The sequence below is a fragment of the Portunus trituberculatus genome, chromosome 42 (genome assembly GCF_017591435.1).
Source record: "Portunus trituberculatus isolate SZX2019 chromosome 42, ASM1759143v1, whole genome shotgun sequence".
Taxonomy (NCBI): domain Eukaryota; kingdom Metazoa; phylum Arthropoda; class Malacostraca; order Decapoda; family Portunidae; genus Portunus; species Portunus trituberculatus.
In genome coordinates, this window is record NC_059296.1 from 18,718,486 (window position 1) to 18,741,282 (window position 22,797).

A 22,797-nucleotide genomic window follows, 5' to 3' on the forward strand; every position below is an offset into this window, starting at 1 on the left:
TATATATATATATATATATATATATATATATATATATATATATATATATATATATATATATATATATATATATATATATATATATATATATATATATATATATATATATATATATATATATAAAGAGTAAAAGAGGAAGCTACCAAAGGCAACAAGAAAAAATAAGCCCCCACTTAATTGCCAGTTCCCTTGCAGGTCCAAGAAAGTTAGCCAAAAAAGAAAAGGGATAAGTGTCTTGAAATCTCCCTCTTAAATGAAGTTAAGTCATAGGAAGTTGGAAATGCAGAAGCAGGTAGGGAGTTCCGGAGTTTACCAGAAAAAAGTATGGATGACTGAGAGCAGGATATTGGTTAACTCTTGCATTAGAGTTGGACAGAGTAGGAGTATAAGAAAGAAGAGAACCTTATGCACCGAGATCATAGGAGGAGGGGAGGCATGCAGTTAGCAATATCAAAAGAGTAGTTAGCATGAAAATAGCGATAAAAGATAGCAAGAGATGCATCATTCCGGCGGTGAGAAAGAGGCTTCGCATGTTTGGGGTGTTCCACTCACACAGTTTTATTAGATAGGGTGGAATCAAAAGCTTTTCTTCTCATTAACTCTCCCCTCAGACTGACTGTCTTCAGCCTCTTTCTCACCACCGGAATGTTGTATTTCCCCCTATCTTTCATTGCTATTTTCATGCTAACTGCTCTACTGATCTTTGCTAACTGCATGCCTCCCCTCCTCCTGCGGCCTCGTTGCACAAGGATTTCTTCTTCGGGTGCGTGTACAGAGAAAGCAGATTACCGGCGCTGGTTTCCAGCACGGGTCGGCGCCAGAAACCAGCGCGATGTGTTCCCAAAGGACGCTGGTAACCAGCTCCGACCCGCTCGGGATAGAGGCAATATCTGTCATAATGATAATGATAATAATAATAATAATAATAATAATAATAATAATAATAATAATAATAATAATAATGATAACAATAATGATAATAATAATAATAATAATAATAATAATAATAATAATAATAATGATAACAATAATTATAATCATAACAGTAGTAGTAGTAGTAGTAGTAGTAGTAGTAGTAGTAGTAATTCTAATAATGTAATAATAATAATAATGAAATAATAATAATTATAACAATAATAAACAAATAATCATAAAAATGGTATTAATGACTTGTTAATGATAATGATAATAATAATCAATAATAATAATAATAATAATAATAATAATAATAATTATTATTATTATTATTATTATTCGCCACCTCTCCGCGGCCCGCCCGTAACATGCATTACTACCATCACCTCCTCCGCTTGTTACCTCGTTCGCCAACCTTCCACGTCACCGTCTCGTGAACCTTCCACGTCACCGTTTCATGAAGCCCGCTACTGTCCCGAAGTTGGATTCACGCGGCCCTTTCGACTCAACCGAAAGTGTTGAGCCAGCTCTTGGTTTTCTGGATTGGCAGTTGAGATCCAAGCCTCAACCAGTGAACACAACGCCTCTTGGGTCTACCGTGGGATCAACCATCACCCAGCATTTCACCACTGCGACACCGCATAAGTATCACTTCCCTCGTCCGTGTTTTCCACATTGCCTCTATATAGGATTAGGATTATTGTTAGGTATTAAGTTGGGTTCTTTATTGTTGTATTTATTACTGTGTTATATGTATATGTGTATGTCATTTTCCTGTGTTTCATGTTATATATCTGTGTTTCATGTTTCTTGTTATATATGTGTCAATTTCATTATGGGTTATTAAAATAGCTTTTAAAGTGACCCCTTTGCATTTCCTCACCAGTTGAACCTGCAGTGTTTTTTTTATTGTTATTGTTCACCGGCTCTCCGATGCCAATCTTACCAGTTTAACCGGTGAACGTAACAATTGGCGACCGTGACAGGACCATTATAACCCATGTTCAGTGTTCCATTTTTCCAGTGACTTTTTTCTGTGATTGCTTGTGTTTCTGTGGTGTTGTGACTCTGATGTGTTTTTTTCTGTGACTTACTCTGCGTGTGGTTTAAATTTACCTTTGTGCGATCAAGTGGCTCCTTTTGGGTTAAACGTGCTTCGTGACTTTCATTGGTATCGCATAGCAGTGGTAGAGCAGGAAACCAGGTAGAAAGGCGTGTTCACCGATAGCACTTATCTCTATTTTTGCACATAGGCAGGTGTGTAATAAGTGTTATCCAAGTGTTGGGATCATCATATGTTCATGCGAACCCTCAATCCCTCACTTCGCGGATCATTTTTCTCGCTAGTTAGAATCGGCCATTTTAACTAGTCTCTCAGACTAATCCGCCTCCTTATCAATAACAAGTCTCAGTACAATTCGCTCCTCACTCTCAAGTCTCGTAACTAGAGTAATCCGGATCCCTCTTAATGCCGTAACTCTCTAGTTTACCCCTCATTAGTGATTGTACTCATAAGTGTTTACTTAAGTATAATCTAGGTAATTTCAAGGTTGCCTTTATTATCACTCTGCCAAGTTCCTCACTTAAGTAATTCGCTTATCATTTTTTTTTTTTGTTGTGGTTTAACATCTATTTAATATGGCTTCCGCTCAGTTTAACGTTGAAGATTTTGTGCCGACCCTTCTCTGGAACAACTTAAATATGCTAATATAAAGAAGGACCAATGGAAGACCATCGCTAAACATTTTGATGTTCCCATCACGTCTCAGATGACTAAAGAGGTCATTAAGAATGTAGTTGTTGAACATCTAGTGCAAGAAGGTCAGTTGCTAGGAAATGCCATAGAAGAGTTAACTCCCATGTCAGCCTCTACGAGGACTATAATACACAGTCCCCAGGAAGAACAGGATAAGAGTAGGATAAGTCAATGGGAAATTGAGAAGCTTAAACTAGAATACCGGATGCATGAAAACAAATGCAACTACAGGAAAAACAAATGCAATTACAGGCAGAAAAGAAGAAAAGAAATGCAACTACAGGAAAACAAATGCAACTACAGGCAGAAAAGAAGATAAAGATAAAGAGAGAGAATTACAGGAAAGACAAATGCAACTACAGGCAGAAAAGAAGAGAGAGAATTTCAGTTACAACTTAGAAGGCAGGAGAAAGAGTTAGAAATTCAGGAGTTAGCCCTACGAAATGACGCTAAGTTTAGAGGGAAGAAATAGATATAAAGAAACAGTTAGCAAGCTTTAATCCTGCTACAGCTGCTCCGCTAGTTCCCCCTTTTGATGAATCTGATGTTGACGGGTCATTTCGCGCTTTTGAGAGCATTGCTAATAGGAATAAATGGCCCAAGGATCAGTGGGTGTCTCTCCTTGTCCCTAAGCTAGTAGGAAAAGCTTATAGGGTATACAACGGCCTTAGTGATGAGGTAGAATATGAAGAGATCAAAGGTAACATTCTAGACGCCTACTCTATCACTTCTGATGGATACAGACAACAGTTTCGAAAGTATGTGAAACCAGAGTCTCACACCTATGTTGAATTCGCTAGTGAGAAACTAAGACAATTTAAGAAATGGTTAGCCGCCCTTAACATTACCACCTTTTCGGAGTTGCTCAATCTAATGGTCCTGGAAGAATGGAAGAACAAGTTACCTTTAATATTCTGAGGCATGTGGAAGAACGGGAGAGAGTGATCTTATGTCTGCCGCTAAAGTGGCTGATGCGTTTGCTTTGTTGATGGGATCCCTGGGTAGTAGAGGTCGTGGTTCACTGTCTAATGTTAGGTCCTCCTTTGGGGAAGGTTTTGGGGCGCGGGTGGTAAGCCAACCGGATTCTCGCCAAATGCATATAATTCCCCCTGGTGTACATACTGTAAGAAGCCAGGTCACACGATCCAGAAATGTAGACACCCAAATTGCAAGGGTTCTCAACGTCAATTTTCTTTTGTGTCCCTAGACCTAACACATTTGAGAACAAGAAACCAGTGGCCCTAGCTAACCCTGTCAACTCTCCTCTAGAACTTTATGACTCGTACATGTATCAAGGTAAAGTGTCCCTGACTGATGGTAAAGACAAGGCAATAAATATCAAGGTTCTGCGTGATACAGGTGCTGCCCAATCCATCTTAAGGGAAGATGTCATCCCTAACATCAAACAGGCTTTCACTGGGGAGAAGGTGATCCTTACAGGTCTCGAATCACAGCTCTCCTATCCTTTGGCTAATATTAGCTTACAGTGCCCGTTCATTTCAGGAGAGGTTGAGGTAGCCATTAAACCTGGTGAACTGCCAGTACCGGGGTACATCTTGTACTGGGTAATGATCTTGCGGGTAACTTGGCTGTTCCAAACTTAATTGTTCTTGATTCTCCCTTAACAGAAAGTCCCACTAAGACCCTGGACGAAACATCCCTCACTTCTTCCCAGTGTGTGCAGTCACCAGGTCTCAGTCCAAGTCCCCTGCCCTTTCATCACCTCCTCCACCAATGATTGCCTCTACTGACAACTTGTATAATAACATCATTTCAAAGGAGAATTTGATTAATGCTCAGGAACAGGATCTCACTTTGGCTAAGATCAGACATGTGGCCAGTGAGACAAAGGATATGTCTAAATTGCCTTGTTTTTATTATCAGGAAGGAGTCCTGATGCGTGCCTACAGACCTCCTGAACTGAAACAACTAGACACCTGGTCAGAAACACATCAAGTTGTCATCCCTTGTCTGTAAGACCAGCCATTATAGAACTAGCTCATGATGGATTGTCAGGTCATCTAGGCATCCAAAAACCTACAAGAAGGCTCTTCAACATTTTTTTGGCCAGGAATGAAAAAGGATGTGTCACACTATGTAAAAACATGTCACATATGTCAAATTGTGGGTAAGCCTAACGAACGCCTTGTGCCAGCTCCTCTGACGCCTATTCCAGTTCAGACGGAGCCCTTCGAAAAGATCATTCTAGACTGCGTAGGGCCCTTACCCAAAACCAAACGAGGGAATCAGTATTTGTTAACCCTCATGGATCCCACTACCAGGTACCCTGAAGCATTCCCTCTTAAGAACATCACATCAAAGACCATTGTAAAACATCTAATACATTTTTTCACCTCGGTAGGAATTCCAAAACAAATTCAGTCTGACAAGGGTAGCAATTTCACTAGCCATTTTTTCCAACAGATAGTGAATGAGCTAAACATCGACCATGTTACCTCCTCGGCTTACCACCCCAATCCCAAGGCTGTCTGGAGCGGTTTCACCAAACATTAAAATCCATGATGAAGAAGTATTGCTTGGAGCATCAAGGAGACTGGGATGAAAGTATTTCTTTCCTTCTCTTCGCTTTAAGAGAATCTCCTCAAGATTCTTTAGGTTACTCCCTTTTGAATTACTCTATGGTAGACAGATCAGGGGGCCTCTCAAAATATTAAAGGATCAATGGTTTACTCAAAATACTCCTTCAAGCCCCAGTGTGTCTGACTACATCAGTAACCTTAAGAATAAAATCAGTGAAGTCAGATCTTTTGCTAAATCAAACTTCCTCAAATCTCAAACTAAAATGCAACAGAATTCTCTTCCCAAATCTGTCATGAGAAGTTTCAAACCAGGAGACAAGGTTTTACTTTTCTCCCCACTCCAGGCAATGCTCTTCACAGTAAGTTCATGGGACCTTATGTTGTGGCTCAAAAACTAAGTCCATTAAATTATGTGGTCCACACTCCTGACCGTCGTAAGGATTCCCAACTAGTTCATATTAATCTAATGAAACCTTACCACTCCAGAGAACCAGAGGACGACTTGTCTCGCGCTGTACCTGTATGTCTGGTAGGAAGGAGTCTGGTCCTGTGCCCCCGAGGAAGAGTCCGACATCGAATTCCTCTTCTCGTCACCTAAAGGACGCCCCTCAAACAGCCAAATCATGTCCAACCTTGATGAGGTGTTTCTTTCCTTAACACCTTCACAACAGTCTGATCTTAAAAGTTATTGCTAGACTTTTCTGAAATCACAGGTGACCTTCCAGGAGTTTGTAATACTATCCAACATGACATAACATTAATATCTAATGACATCAAGCCTATAAGACAACCAGCCTATCGCATTTCACCCATTAAAAGAGACTTGATGAAAAAAGAGGTAGACTATCTGCTCTGTCATCACCTTGCAGAACCTAGTATATCTCCTTGGGCTTCTCCTGCCTGTTAACATCTAAGCCAGATGGTAGTAGTCGATTTTGCACCGACTACAGGAAATTAAATAAAGTGACGGTGCCAGACTCCTACCCATTGCCCTTGATAGAGGACCTTATAGATAGTATAGGAGTAGCCAAATTTGTAACCACTATAGACTTGCTTAAAGGTTACTACCAGATTCCCTCTCGGACGAGGCCCAAATAATATCCGCCTTCATCACCCCCTTCGGACTATACCAATACACAGTGATGCCCTTTGGCTTGTCTAATGCTCCCGCCACCTTCCAGAGGGCTATAAATTACATCACTCAGGACTTGGAGGGAACATCTGCATATCTGGACGACCTGGTGGTGACTGCAGACGACTGGGCGACACATCTGACCCGTCTTCGGAGGCTGATGGGTCGGTTGCAGGAAGCCGGGCTTACAATCAACCTGGCCAAGTCCACCTTCGGGAAGTCTACGGTGGTCTACCTGGGACATGTGGTGGGGAACGGCAAGGTTCACCCCAAGAGAGCTAACGTGGAGGCCATCCTTGGCTTCCCTGTTCCTACCACCAGGAAAGCTCTCATGAGGTTCTTGGGGATGGCTGGTTTTTACAGACGCTTCTGTAAGAACTTCTCCACCCTGGCCGCCCCCCTGACGGACCTTATCAGCACTTCCGTCCCCTTCCACTGGACCCCGACCTGTGACCAAGCCTTCCAACACCTCAAGGCGTTTCTCTCCTCGGAACCAGTGGTCTGGACGCCGGATCACTCCCGCCCCTTCCATCTACAAGTGACCATATCAAGGGGGTGGACAACATCATCGCCGACGCCTTATCAAGATCTCCGTCTCACCTCCTTCATGAGCCCATTACGGAGGTCTTAGGGGGGAGGAAATGTTACGGCCCGCCCGTAACATGCATTACTACCATCACCTCCTCCGCTTGTTACCTCGTTCGCCACCTCTCCGCCTCCCTTCCACGTCACCGTCTCGTGAACCTTCCACGTCACCGTTTCATGAAGCCCCGCTACTGTCCCGAAGTTGGATTCACGCGGCCCTTTCGACTCAACCGAAAGTGTTGAGCCAGCTCTTGGCTTTCTGGATTGGCAGTTGAGATCCAAGCCTCAACCAGTGAACACAACGCCTCTTGGGTCTACCGTGGGATCAACCATCACCCAGCATTTCACCACTGCGACACCGCATAAGTATCACTTCCCTCGTCCGTGTTTTCCACATTGCCTCTATATAGGATTAGGATTATTGTTAGGTATTAAGTTGGGTTCTTTATTGTTGTATTTATTACTGTGTTATATGTATATGTGTATGTCATTTTCCTGTGTTTCATGTTATATATCTGTGTTTCATGTTTCTTGTTATATATGTGTCAATTTCATTATGGGTTATTAAAATAGCTTTTAAAGTGACCCCTTTTGCATTTCCTCACCAGTTGAACCTGCAGTGTTTTTTTTATTGTTATTGTTCACCGGCTCTCCGATGCCAATCTTACCAGTTTAACCGGTGAACGTAACAGTGTTGTGATCTGTTGGAAGCGAGGTTCCCTAATCAATTCCTCCAGCCCACCCATTGAACCCGTATATCCTCCCTAGAATCCTTGGAATGAACCGAGCAAACCGGAAAGTGGGTTGAAGCAGGCTTCCGGCGCCGATAAGCTTGAACCTGCTTCTTCCGTGCACGCCTACACTTGTCAACTGGCCGGCGCCGGTTGACCGCGAGGGCAAACCTGCTTTCTCTGTGCACGCACCCTTCCTCTCATCCCTATTCTGTCCAACCCTCTAATACAAGAGTTAACTATAAAAACAAAAAACCTTGTTTACTTAACCTATATTCCTGGCGCCGAGGCGGGTTTAAGGCCCCTTTCACACTAGGCAACTAGTGACGGTCACTAGTTGCTTAGTGTGAAAGGCTCGGGCAACTGCAAGCAACCAGTGACTATCACTGAGTTGTGGCATCCTTTCTCATCATCTCATTAGTCGAAAGAATGACATCCATGGAGAAGGTGCTTCTGTTGGCAGAGGTGCAGTTCAACGAGATCATATCTAGACAGAAATGAGATGATGTGGTTGGTGATGTAAAGGTGTGGTGTAGGTGAAGAGAATGTGGTGGTGGTGGTGGTGTTGGTGGGGCTATATGTGTTGCGGTGGTGGTGGTGGGGGGGGAGGATAATACGTGTGACGTGGTGATATGGTGTTGTGGTGTAGCTACTTCTGGAGAAATATACATATGAACAGGTGTTTGTTATTAACTCACATATTTCATTCTTCTCAGCTTGAGATATCCCTTCAAAGTCTGGAATGAAGTGCATAATAATTTCACTCCACGCGTTCCTCTTTTCATTCTTGTTGCTGTATTGTTCATTGGATGAATCCCAAACTGCTGGGTGTTTTTCCACTTCGTGAATTAAATCTTGTGTTAATTTTCTCCACTACTTTCATCCCGTCCATCTCGCACGTTCTTTCCTATGCAAAGCTGGCTGGACACTGAGAAAAGTCACAAAAGTGACAGATTAGTCAGTGCATGAAATCTTACCCTAGATTCGAGTGTTTTACCCTAGATTGTCGAAGTTGCCCATTAATTGTTGATTAATACACGCTTATCATACATAAGTTTAAATATTGCCCCCCCACCGCCAAACACACACACAGGACTACACACTACAGCCACTACTGTGGCTGCTCTGTGTGGATTCGTCCTCACAAGTGACTGACTCTGTGTGAACTGTGATCTAACCGTCCGAAGGTCCAAAACGTGTACGCGTAGTAGACGGGTGAGTGGAGACTGGGGAGAAAGGGGATGGGGTGGGAGGGTGAAGGGATGATACAAGTCACGGGGATGATTGTGTACATGAATCGAACATGAAAGAGAACCAGCCTGCCACCAGATTGGCACCATTCCAAGCACACCTATCCATAGGACCGCAGATTACCCTAAAATTACCCTAGTTTATGCATTACCCTAAACACTACCCTAAGAAGGGTCCAATTATCCTAGTTTAGGGTATTTTACCGTAAAATGGAAGCACTGGACAGATTAGAACGAAAGTTGCGCCACACGGTGGCTATGTATGAAGGCTCCCATTTGAAACAATGCCCAACGGTGGGTGACGGCAACTGCCTGTGACAGTCACTCGTTGACGGAGCGGGCAACTGCAATAGCCGGTTGCTCAACTGGACAACCGCTGTGGCGTAGTGTGAAAGGCTCCAATTGAAGTAATGGTAGGCAACTTAGAGAGTCACCGAGTGACAGCCACAAGTTGCCTAGTGTGAAAGGGGCCTAAAAGCTGGGCGCTGATTGGCTGCACCCCTCTCTCGCTAGCACCCACGAAGAGGCTGTGTCTCGTATGTCCAGTGAGAAATTTTTTTTATTTTATATGCTATAACTCACTTCATATAAGGGATAACCAGGTTTGGTTAACACCATAAGACTCAGCAGTGACTGTACAATCAAGATGTATTGTAGAAAATTAACAAAAGAAAAAAGAGAATGGTATTATGACGAGTTGAGCTGCGACGATTTCATAAAAATGTTTATATCCTGTTTTGTTTTGCTCGTTATTTTCAAAGGATATTCATTGAATGCTGAAATATATTATTGCATCATATAGGAAAAATTCTCATGAGCACGATAGTGTTATCAGAATGCAGGTAAACCTCCACTTAATGAAAACACATTGTCAATTTTGTAGTCGCATGTTACTCGCCGCGGCTTATGGCGAGCCGCTCCACCACCACCAACACTACCACGGAGTGGCTCGCCGCAAGCTGCGGCGAGTAACATGTGGCTACAAATGACTATGTGTTTTCATTAAGTGGAGGTTCACCTGCATTCTGATAACACTATCGTGCTCATGAGAGTTTTTCCTATATGATGCAATAATATATTTCAGCATTCAATGAATATCCTTTGAAAATAACGAGCAAAACAAAACAGGATATAAACATTTTTATGAAATCGTCGCAGTTCAACTCGTCATAATACCATTCTCTTTTTTCTTTTGTTAATTTTCTACAATACATCTTGATTGTACAGTCACTCCTGAGTCTTATGGTGTTAACCAAATGTGGTTATCCCTTATATGAAGTGAGTTATAGCATATAAAATAAAAACATTTCTCACTGGACATACGAGACACAGCCTCTCCGTGGGTGCTACCGAGAGAGGGGTGCAGCCAATCAGCGCCCAGCTTTTAAACCCGCCTTGGCGCCAGGAATATAGGTTAAGTAAACAAGGTTTTTTGTTTTTATAGTTAACTCTTGCATTCCTGCAAGTTTAGTTTAGAAGATCATTAATGAATGATAAAAAGAGAATGGATGACAGGACAGAACCCTGTTAACAAACTTAGGAGAAGAACAGTGGCCGTCTACCACAACAGCAATGTAACAGTCGGAGAGGAAACCTGATATAAAGTTGCAGAGAGAAGGAGAGAAACCGTAGGAGGGTAGTTTGGAAATCAAAGCTTTGTGTCAGACTCTATCAAAAGTTTTAGATATGTCCAAGGCAACAGCAAAAGTTTCAGGAAAATCTCTAAAAGAGACTCAGTAAGGAAAACCACAAGATCAACCATAGAACGACCTTCACGGAAGCCATGCTGGAGATCATATAAAAGAGTGTAAAGTGACAGATTTTTAAGAATCTTCCTATTGAGAATGGATTGAAAAAAAAAAAACTAGACAAGCAAGAGATTAAAGTCATAGTATTCTAGTTTGAAGGATTAGAATGGTCACTCTTTTTAGTAACAGGCTGAATGTATACTTAGACATCTAGCAAGAAAGAAAGGTAGAGGTTGATAGACAGAGTTGGAAAAATTTGGCCAGGCAAGGTGCAAGCACGGAGGCACAGTTTTGAGAACAATAAAAGGGACCCCATCAGGTCCATAAGCCTTCTGAGGGTTTGACCAGCTAGGGCATTGAATACATTGTGAAGAATTTTAATTGAAGCTATGAAATAGTCAGAGGAAGGAGGGGAGAGAGGGACATGCCCAGAATCTTTCAAGATACTTGCAAGGGTTTTAAGGTTTAAGAGAAAATTTCAACTTTAGAGACATATGTGAAGGAAGTGGTGCTATCTGGATGAAATAAAGGAGGGTAAGGTGAAGAAGTAAAGTTATTGAAGATGTTTTTGGCCAGATGCCGGAAGTCTAGAGGGGAGTTGGATTTTGAAATATTTTGACATTTTCTTTATATGAAGGAGTGTTTGGCAAGTTGAAGGACATACTTGGCATGACTCCGGGCTGAATTTCATGTGATGGAAGGCTCAAGTATCTTTTGTGGGCAACCTCTCTATCATGAATACATTGTGCGAGAACAGGCTGTGTTAAACAAAGATTTGGAAACTTTAGGTTGAGAAAAAGTGAAAAATGTATGCCTCCATGCCAGACATTATTACCTCTGTTATGCGCTCAGCACACAGAGATGGGTCTCTTACACTGAAACAGTAATCATTCCAGGGAAAATCAGCATAGTACCTTCTCAGGTTCCCCCAATTGGTAGAGGTGAAACACCCACTTTTGGGGATCCTGAGGAGGGATTGAGGAAATAGAACAAAATATAAATATGAGACAGTGATCTGAGGAGTCCAGCAGAGATTAGGTAACAGCATAAGCAGAAGGATTATGGGTAAAGAAAAGATCAGGAATATTGTGCGTATCTCCAAGACGGTCAGGAAGACGAGTAGGGTGTTGCATCAGTTGCTATAGGCCATGGAGGATGGCAAAATTGAAAGCTAGTTCATCAGGATGAGAGGAAAGCCAAAGCTGGCGGTAAACATTAAAATCTTCAAAGATGGAGATATCCGCGAAGGGATAGAAAGATAGAATATGCTCCACTTTGAAAGGTAAACAGTCAAAGAAATTCTCATAATCAGAGGAGTTAGGGGATAGGTAAACAGCACAGATAAATTTAGTTAGAGGGTGATTTTGGAGTCGAAGCCAAATGGTGGAAAACTCGGAAGATTCAAGAGCGTGGGCACGAGAGCAAGTCAAGTCATGGACGCAGCTTTAGAACGAAAATGAGGATAAGCAGGAGGGGAACAGAAAAGGGGCTACTGTCAGTTGCCTCAGACATCTGTGTGTATGTACGGATTTTATGAGCCACGTAAATAATAAAGTGAGAGAGAGAGAGAGAGAGAGAGAGAGAGAGAGAGAGAGAGAGAGAGATGCCTGAAGCGCGATGACAAATACCTGCCTGCCTGCTTCCTCTCATGTACTTTATCAGTAATCAGTCGTCTCTGCATTTAACTTTCTTAAATCAATTTCGACAGCCTCCTTTTCGTTCTTCATGATGAGCCGTAGAATAGTTGACCTTGCCTATAGAGTCATCAGATTCCATTCAGCCCTTGTAGTTTGCTTACGATAATTTTCGAAAATCTTATAGAACGAAGCTATAAATGAAAGCAACAGAATACGACAGCAACCTGTTTCCTTCCCCACGCCACATCCACCCTCCTTCTCTCCCTCATGTTTTCCCTTCTTGTCACTGCCTGAACTGAAATAAGTCACAGACGCTTTGACAGTTGACAGTCGACAAGCATCGCGGCCTTATTCGGTGTCCAGTCACATGAGGGGAAAGATGTATTTTAGGGTATGGGAGAGTGTTAAGCTTTTTTTTTCCCCTCTTGGTTGCGTTTTTGTTTCTGTTGTAGTTTGTGCCGTTGAATGGTGTTGGAGTCAGGAGTTCTGCTGGGAGCTTTAGTTCATCAAAATTATATATATATATATATATATATATATATATATATATATATATATATATATATATATATATATATATATATATATATATATATATATATATATATATATTTTTTTTTCTGCTATGCAATAATTCCTACACCCTCCTGAGGCCTTGCCCTTTGTAAGAGATGTTAGCCTGTCTTCTTGGAAGTTGTTTAATATCATGGTACTTGTGCTAAAGAGAGAGAGAGAGAGAGAGTTAGGGAAAATGCGTTGCAGTTTCCCTATCACTGTCCTGCCTGTCATGTCTCCACCTATGAGGAAACTGTTTGAAAATGTCATTACAAAATATTCTTGGTAAATATCAGCCTTCACTACTTTCATTGCCAAACTTTCTAGGCTCATAGCAATGAGGTACGACAGTTTTGCGTTGTATGTTGATATTTATTCAATAAGAATATCTTTTACACAGTGGATAACGGTCTTTCACTTTGACCCGTCCACTTTGTTTTGTCAGTATCATACATTTAGATAATATTATGGTCTTGAGTGGGTTGATGACAACTTATCCAACTATCAAATAAGAGAATGGATGACCGTAACTTTGTTAAGAAAATGGATAGTAAGAATCAAAATGTAATGCCGTACTCTAGATTAAGAGTTAGAATGGTGCTACATTAATGACTGATCTACGTACAGCGATGTGAGACATAGATTATAATCAATTGTAAGTCTCCACTAATGATGAGGTGAAAGTCTACCAAATGCTTAGTGCTATGTATTCAATGAGCCAGACTGTGAAATGTTTTTTTTTTTTTTTTTTTTTGTCTTCATTAGTCATCACTAAACCAAATATAGAAGTCAACCATGCCAGCCACATTACCTCGTCAAGTTTTCAGTGCTTCGTTGATGTATTCTTTACGTATGTGACATTGTACGTATCTTGAATTTATCAACTAATAGGACGAAAATCGTTCTAAAGATTCTCATACACTAAAAAGGAAGTATTTATGCATCGTATCTGAACGGGAAAATGCGTTATCGGTGTGTATGAAATAAAAAATAATGGATGTTTTCCCTATCTACAGAAATAATTCCGAGAACGAAAAATAGTAAATATCAGCAGCAAGACAGAAGTCATCCTTCTCATACGAAGTACTCCAGTGAGTCCAGACCTCCAGTGAACGAGTGTGCCCGTTCTGCAGGACGACAGCAGTGCCAGTGTGTGTGTGTGTGTGTGTGTGTGTGTGTGTGTGTGTGTGTGTGTGTGTGTGTGTGTGAAGAACTGCGCATTTTCAGTAATGATGACATTGTGTGGGATGAGAGAGAGAGAGAGAGAGAGAGAGAGAGAGAGAGAGAGAGAGAGAGAGAGAGAGAGATTTAACATTTCTTTTTCAGCATGGAAGTTTTACTAATGAAAGCAATAAAATCATATTGCTTAGTTTTTTTTTTCTATAAAGGGAAGAGAGCAAAGGGCAAAAAAAGAAAAGATTAAAGAAAATGGCCAACATGAGTACTGGCAGTCTACAAAAAAGAAAACCGTCAGCCAAAATAAGGAAGCAAATCTCCTTAAAAGAAGACAATTCGTAGGAAGTTGGAAATACAGATGCAGGGAGGGAGTTCCAGAGTTTACCAGTGAAAGGTATGAATGATTGAGAGTACTGGTTAACTCTTGCGTTAGAGAGTTGGGCAGAACAGGGATGAGAGGAAAAAGAAAGCCTTGTGCAGCGAGGCCGCAGGAGGGGATGCATGCAGTCAGCAAGATCAGTAGAACAATTAGCATGAAAATAGCGATAAAAGATTGAAAGAGATGCAACATTTCGGCAGTGAGAGAGAGGCTGAAGACAGTTAGTCAGAGGAGGGGAATTGATGAGACGAAAAGCTTTTGATTCCACCCTATCTAGTAGAACTGTGTGACTGGAACCCCCCCAAACATGCAAAGAGTACTCCAGATAGGGGCGGATAAGGCCCTTATACAGAGTAAGCAGTTGGAAGGGCGAGAAAAACTGGCGGCGACGCCTCAGAACGCCTAATTTCATAGAAGCTGTTTTAGCAAGAGATGAGATGTAAAGTTTCCTGTTAAGATTATGAGTAAAGGACAGATCGAGGATATTTAGTGTGGAAGAGGGAGACGGTTGAGTGTCATTGAATATAAGGGGATAGTCGTCTGGAAGGTTGTGTCGAGTTGATAGATGGAGGAATTGAGTTTTTGAGGCATCGAAAAATACTAGATTTTCTCTGCCCCAATCGGAAATCTTAGAAAGATCGGAAGTCAGGCGTTCTGTGGCATCCCTGCGTGATCTGTTGACTTCCTGAACAGCTGGTCGTCTCTGAAAGGACGTGAAAAGATGTAGGGTGGTATCATCAGCGTAGGAGTGGATAGGGCAAGAAGTTTGATTATGAAGGTCATTAATGAATAATAGAAAGAGAGTGGGTGACAGGACAGAACCTTGGGGACCTCCAATATTAATAGATTTAGGAGAAGAACAGTGACCGTCTACCACAGAAGCAATAGAGCGGTCGGAAAGAAAACTTGAGATAAAGTTGCAGAGAGAGGATAGAAGCCATAAGAGGGTAGTTTTGAATTCAAAACTTTATGCCAGACTCTATCAAAAGCTTTTGATATGTCTAACGCTACAGCAAACTTTTCACCGAAATCTCTAAAAGAGGATGACCAAGACTCAGTGAGGAAAGCCAGAAAATCACCAATAGAGCGACCTTGACGGAAACCATATTGGCGATTAGATAGAAGATTGTGAAGTGACATGTTTCAGAATCTTCCTATTAAGGATAGATTAAAAACTTTAGACAAACAAGAGATTAAAGCTATAGGACGGTAGTTTGAGGGATTAGAACGGTCACCCTTTTTGGGAACAGGCTGAATGTAGGCAAATTTCCAGCAGGAAGGAAAGGTAGAAGTCGATAGACAAAGTTGAAAGAGTTTGGCCAGGCAAGGTGCAAGCACGGAAGCACAGTTTTTGAGAACAATAGGAGGGACCCCATCAGGACCATAAGCCTTCCGAGGGTTTAGGCCAGCGAGGGCATGGAAAACATCATTACGAAGAATTTTGATTGTAGACATGAAATAGTCAGAGGGAGGAGGAGAGGGAGGGACAAGCCCAGAATCATCCAAGGTGGAGTTGTGAGCAAAGGTTTGAGAGAAGAGTTCAGCTTTAGAGAAAGAAGAGATGGCAGTGGTGCCATCAGGATGAAACAAAGGAGGGAAAAATGAAGAAGTGAAGTTATTGGAGATGTTTTTGGCTAGATGCTAGAAGTCTCGAGGGGAGTTTGAGTTTGAAAGATTTTGACATTTTCTACTTATGAAGGACTGTTTGGCAAGTTGAAGAATAAACTTGGCGTGATTCCGGGCAGAGATATAAAGTGCGTGAGATTCAGGAGAAGGAAGTCTCAACCTCTCTATCATGTATAGCACGGGAACAGGCTGAGTTAAACCAAGGTTTAGAAGGTTTAGGTTGAGAAAAAGAATGAGGAATGTACGCCTCCATGCCAGATACTATCACCTCTGTTATGCGTTCAGCACAAAGAGATGGGTCTCTGACACGGAAGCAGTAATCATTTCAGGGAAAATCAGCATAATACCTCCTCAGGTCCCCGCAACTGGCAGAGGCAAAACACCAGAGGCACCTTCGCTTTGGGGGATCCTGTGGAGGGATTGGAGAAATAGGACAAGATACAGAAATGAGATTGTGATCGGAGGAGCCCAACGGAGATGAAAGGGTGACAGCATAAGCAGAAGGATTAGAGGTGAGGAAGAGATCAAGAATGTTGGGTGTGTCTCCAAGACGGTCAGGAATACGAGTAGGGTGTTGCACCAGTTGCTCTAGGTCATGGAGGATAGCAAAGTTGAAGGCTAGTTCACCAGGATGGTCAGTGAAGGGAGATGAAAGCCAAAGCTGGTGGTGAACATTGAAATCTCCAAGAATGGAAATCTCTGCAAAAGGGTAGAGGGACAGAATGTGCTCCACTTTGGAAGTTAAATAGTCGAAGAATTTACTATAGTCAGAAGAGTTAGGGGAGAGATAGACAGCACAGATGAATTTAGTTAGAGTGACTGTTGAGTTGAAGCCAGATGGTGGAAAACTCGGAAGATTCAAGAGCGTGGGCACGAGAGTAAGTTAAGTCGTTGTGTACATAGACGCAACATCCAGCTTTGGAACGAAAACGAGAATAGAGAAAGTAGGAGGGAACAGAGAAGGGGCTATTGTCAGTTGGCTAGACAGCTGTGTTTCGGTGAGGAAAAGAAGATGACTTTAGTAGAGGAGAGGTGGTGTTCCACAGATTGAAAATTAGATCTAAAGCCGCGAATGTTGCAGAAGTTGTTGTAGAAAAAGTTGAGGGAGATGTCAAGGCATTTGTGGTCGTCACTGAGAGAGGCGTACGACCTGGGGACATTTTTGGTCCCCTCCCCAGAAGGGGACTCCAAGGCATGGTTTGGAGTACTCATTTTTCTCTTAATTTTTTATTTTCAAATGAAGGGTGTATTTTTGGTAGGTGCATGTAGTTTTGTGTGAAGAAGGAGGGTTGTCTTTAGACGGCAAGCTGTGACTGGCCCCTTGAGTTGTGAGACACAAAGGAAAACGTTCAGCGAGATCACAACTAATTTTAATGGAAGATTCACAGCACCCCCTGAACTAGTGCTATTATAACTCGCTGGGAGTAAGTTATCGTTGCGGTAGCTGTCTACTACCTCCTCCTATAGTAGGGTTTACAAATGTCAAAGTCACCAAGGTGGTGATGGTGGTGGTGGAAGTGGTAGTTATAGAGGCAGAAAGGATTAACGAATTATTTCACACCTGTTGCGACTTGAGTCTTTCGACCACTGACTTAAGGAAGAAACTGATATGAGATCGTCACCTAAATGGTGACTTCTCCCATTCTCTCTCTCTCTCTCTCTCTCTCTCTCTCTCTCTCTCTCTCTCTCTCTCTCTCTCTCTCTCTCTCTCTCTCTCTCTCTCTCTCTCTCTCTCTCTCTCTCTCTCTCTCTCTCTCTCTCTCTCTCTCTCGCACAATGTCATCAGTTTTCAAAATGCGTAGTCCTCCTCACACACACACACACACACACACACACACACACACACACACACACACACACACACACACACACACACACACACACACACACACACACACACACACACACTCATTCCTGCCTGGTATTCAATGTGTGTGTTTGTATGTGTGTGTGTGTTTCTCTCTCTCTTACCTTCACACCCTCCACAATCCTCACTTCTGTTTTGTTATTGTTGTTTCTCCTCTTAATTTCTTCGTTCACAAACATATTCTCTCTCTCTCTCTCTCTCTCTCTCTCTCTCTCTCTCTCTCTCTCTCTCTCTCTCTCCACGTACAATACATATCCCTGTGGTATTCCACTTGTTACTGCGTTCCAGCTCGAAGAATCATCTCTGGTTATAGTTCTCACTTATTTGTCCTTCAAAATATAGTCTTGCATCCACTGTAATATAGTATTGTCTTTTAGTCCTTCAACATTTTCCGGTTTCCACTTAAGGCTCTTGTATGTAACCCTGCCAAAGTTTTTTTTTTTTTTTTCAACGCAAAGCATTTTGTTCCATAGAAAAGAGAGAAAGAACTGATAAGTGATGATAGAGGAGTGCGGGGCAGACGTCATGGTATCGTTTATTTTGTTAAAAGAAAAAAATAGTTTGTTAAGTTAGAAGTTATTCGCCATTTAATTTCCCCAACTTCCCTTCCTTTCTTACGAGTTATATCTACCAGAAAATATAGTCGAGGAGTTGGTCTCCTCACAGTTTAGTGGATTTTCAAAGAGCCCTCCAAATATGTCCATAGTAATTTTTGAAACTTAATGTTTAGTATCAGCGATGTGCAAGAAGTAGGGCTTCAGGGCGGACATTCACCCCCTTCTCCACTCCCTCCTCTCCCTTCCCTTCCTGTCCCCCATTATGTGCCCAGCATCACTTCAGCGAGTTAGCTGTCTTTTTCACGCCTTGCCACCTCAAAAAAGCGAGCAAACTACCAATTAAGACATAGGCACGTAGAACCGATACTGTAGAGAGAGCACACTTATAATAAATATAGCTACGGGTAGGATAATCAGGTTACGCATTACTATGTATAGGTTACTAATATTTAGCCCTGCTAGAGGATGCAATCTGAAATATTATTTGAAACCGTAAGAATTGTCAAGTAGTTCGATACTGCTGCAGCGTATGAGCGGACCCCACGTGCAGATCTAAATTTGTTTTTGCGTCCATTAAAATCTTTTTACGGCATACTAATGAAAGTAGACGCCTCCTTTTTTTTTCTGCCAAAGTGCAGCATCCCTTTGCGTGGGTGTGTATCAGGATTTTTCTTTGTGTTGTGTTTTACATGTCACATGTTGTTAAATGCTACTATTACTCAAAGCTCGCAGCTGTGAGTGTATGGGACTATTAGAGTAGAGTTGCCAAATATTAATGATAAAAATTCAGGACATCTTCACTAAGACTTGATATAATATTTGAAATCATGTAGATGAATTTTTTTTTAAATAAATTTATTTACCTTTGTTGCAGTAACCAGGTCACAAGGACATAAGCAAGCTAACAATAATCTAAGCAGATGCTTATATCAACGCAGGTTAAAGAGAAAAGACTGACGCGCAACGTGAGGCGAGTTATGCCAAGAAAGGAAGGCTTAGCCTTAGAGTATCGACTCCATACAAGACCCATACTTATGACATAGTCTTGAGCGAAACCAGACTAAAGCAGCTGCCACCCGGTGTCTTGTTCGGAGTTGTCTTGCTATCCACAACAGTCCGGGCGCGAGCTGCTCTTGCATGCGCAGAAGCCAAAGTTTACAAAACAAAGATTTGCTGACAAACAAAGTTGTTAACAAGTAATTGCGACAGCATGCCATGTAAATTCCAAGAAGGACAATACCAAGAAAATATCTTACAATAGTAATCACTATAAGCTAACTCCTAGTATCTAACAAAAAGAAAATTTGCATGGTTTTTTTTTCTAGAACCCTCAAACCAAGTGAACAAACCTAACATTGAGTAACGTAAGTAATTTTGGTCACTGCAAAATGGCTATTTAATTATTCTTGACCACACCTATGCAATATAAAGATGTATACACTTTTTCCTTAAAGTATGTCGGTGTATGAATTTATAAAAGGTTTTCTTGTGAAAAGATAAGCAATATGTCTACCCATGCTTGAAAAAGATGATAATGATTACCTTTCTTACACAATGTAACAATGTATACACTTTCTTGTCAAAATATTGCGGTTTATTGGATTTATAAACGGTTTTCTTATGAAGAAAATAAGGAATGTGCTCCTGTTTCAAAAAACTGGCCGAACACTTACGAAGAAGCGGTGAGCTGCGAACATGAATAATTATTGGTATTCATAGCTGCCCGGTGTGGCATGAAGAAGTGTCCCACCATGACGAAATGGGAAAGTTCCCAAGATATCGTATCGCACGCCGGCAGAACGCACGCCGAGCCTGCAGGGAGAGGATCTCCTCATCCAGTACAATTCCAATGGGGAAAACGCTCCGACAATCTTGATTTTCCCAAAAACTTAACATAGTTTAGTAAATCATTCGGTATACCTATTTTGAGGAAGTGTGCGTCTCTGGTAATAGAAATTTACTAAAATATATGTATGGAGATCTCTGAGTAGTAAAAGAAATAATTTATAAAGTGGTCGCCGACCGTGACGGACGTTCATATCCCTGCTGGTCTCTATTCTGACCGCTGTGCGCAGTGAGGAGTATGACTACGGTGCATTTGTTACCACTTGTCAAATAACCAGTGCTGGTGACAAACAGCAGCTGGCTGCTTCATAGCGTCATTTTTTTTTTTTTTTTTTTTTTTTACTTAATTAGAAATTATATTTGGTTACATTGGTAAGAATAAAGCAGCAGCTAAACATTTCATATTTACCTAGTTATCAAGTAAATAATTTTGTTAAATGGTGTGATGATAATTATTTGAATTTAAATGTAAAAAAGACAAAGGAAATGTTAATCGATTTTCGTAAGAGGGAGAGGTGTACTCAAAATCTTGTAATTAAAGAGGAACAGGTAGAAATTGTACATGATTATAAATATTTAGGGGTGCAAATTGATGATAAAATAACTGGTGATGTAAACACAAAAAAGGTGTATGGCAAATGTATGCAGAGAATTCACTTTCTGAGAATTTTAAGAAATTAAAAGTTGAAAATACTATTCTTGCTATGTTCTATAAGTCTGTTATTGAGTCAACTCTATGTTTTGGTTTAACAACGCTGTATGGGTGCTTAATTGTAAAAAACAAGAAGAAACTCAAAAAGGTTGTGAGAATTGCTGATAAATTGGGTGTAAAGGTAACAACACTAGATGACCTATATTCTAGAAATGGATTGTGTACAACTAGGAAAATAATGAACGACAATACCCATCCTCTCTACGTGTTCTTAAGATCTGGAAAAAGATTGGGTTTGCCTTCACAGAAAACATCTAGATATAAAAATTCATTTGTACCAGTTAGCATTAAATTGTATAATTCTGTCCATGCAAAAAGGTAAAGTTATTGCTTCCATTGTGATTTCGATTCTGATGCATGATGAATTTACAGCATGATGTTTTTAAATTAGTGTAGTGTATATAGTTTTAGTCTTGGACCTTACCTTGTCATAGATATTTTATTGTGTGCTGTACTGTATGTGTGTTGTAACTGTAACTTTGAATGATCTGGATCCACAACGAATTTCAATTTGTATGTATCATTACAAATTGACTAAATAAAGTATTATTATTATTATTATTATTATTATTATTATTATTATTATTATTATTATTATTATTATTATAAAGGCAACGTTAATGATGGAAATGTTATTAAGAGTTAGGTAAGTAGAATTGATATTAGCATGGATGATAATGATAAATGGTTGTTGCTGCTATGTTCTTTATTATCTATCGTTATTACTACTACTACTACTACTACCACTACAGCTATTATTATTATTATTATTATTATTATTATTATTATTATTATTATTATTATTATTATTATTATTATTATTATTATTATTATTATTATTATTATTATTATTATTATTATTATTATTATTATTATTATTATTATTATTATTATCATTATCATCATCATTATTGTTGTTGGTGTTGGTAATGGTGTTTGTTGGTGGTGTTGTTTTTTGCGTTTTTAGTGTTGATGTTGGGCGCATATCATAGCCCAGTGTGATAGGGCCTTTTAAAGCGTCCACGTCGCTCCGTGGAGCGAATGATTCGTGCGTCTGGCAGGGCAGGTCTTTACTTCCCGTCTCGTCATGGTGGGACACTTCTTCATGCCACACCGGCCTTACAAAGGCCAGACAGTTATGAATAGCTTGACAGCTACGAACATGATACCGGTAAACCCTCTCCCCATCCTCTCTCCCGCCATTTCAGTCTATAGAAATATGACATTTTTTCAAACAATTATTGATGGAGGCTGAAATTTCGTACATTTCAGTAATTTTCAAGAATCCTCCACAGACGTAGATTTCGGCACGTGAATTCCGGACATGTCCAGGAAAATCCGGACGTTTGACAACCCTGTATAATTAGAGTACCTTATAACATTCTGATAGATTACGGCTATCTACTCTCTCCCTAGGCTCTATACCAGTGGTATCGGATGTCTTTTGGGGCAGCCTTGCCAACATAGTGCGTGTGGAGACATAAGTCAACTCAAGTACGATGTATGTGGACAAGCATACACTTCATGTGAAATATATCCTTTAAGGAACCACTCATTTACATACAATACTCCTTTGTTTTTCTTTGTTGCATTTCCTGTGAATCGTGTCACTATATAAGTTAATATTTATAACCACATTATTTAGGTGTTACACATGTCATACACACAAAATAATGGCCGCTGCCGTGATGAGCAATTATCTTCTTTTCCTATGTTACACGAAAAGTAAGAAGGAACTGATGATTTGACTTACGCAAAGTACACTATTGTTAATAATATTGACCTC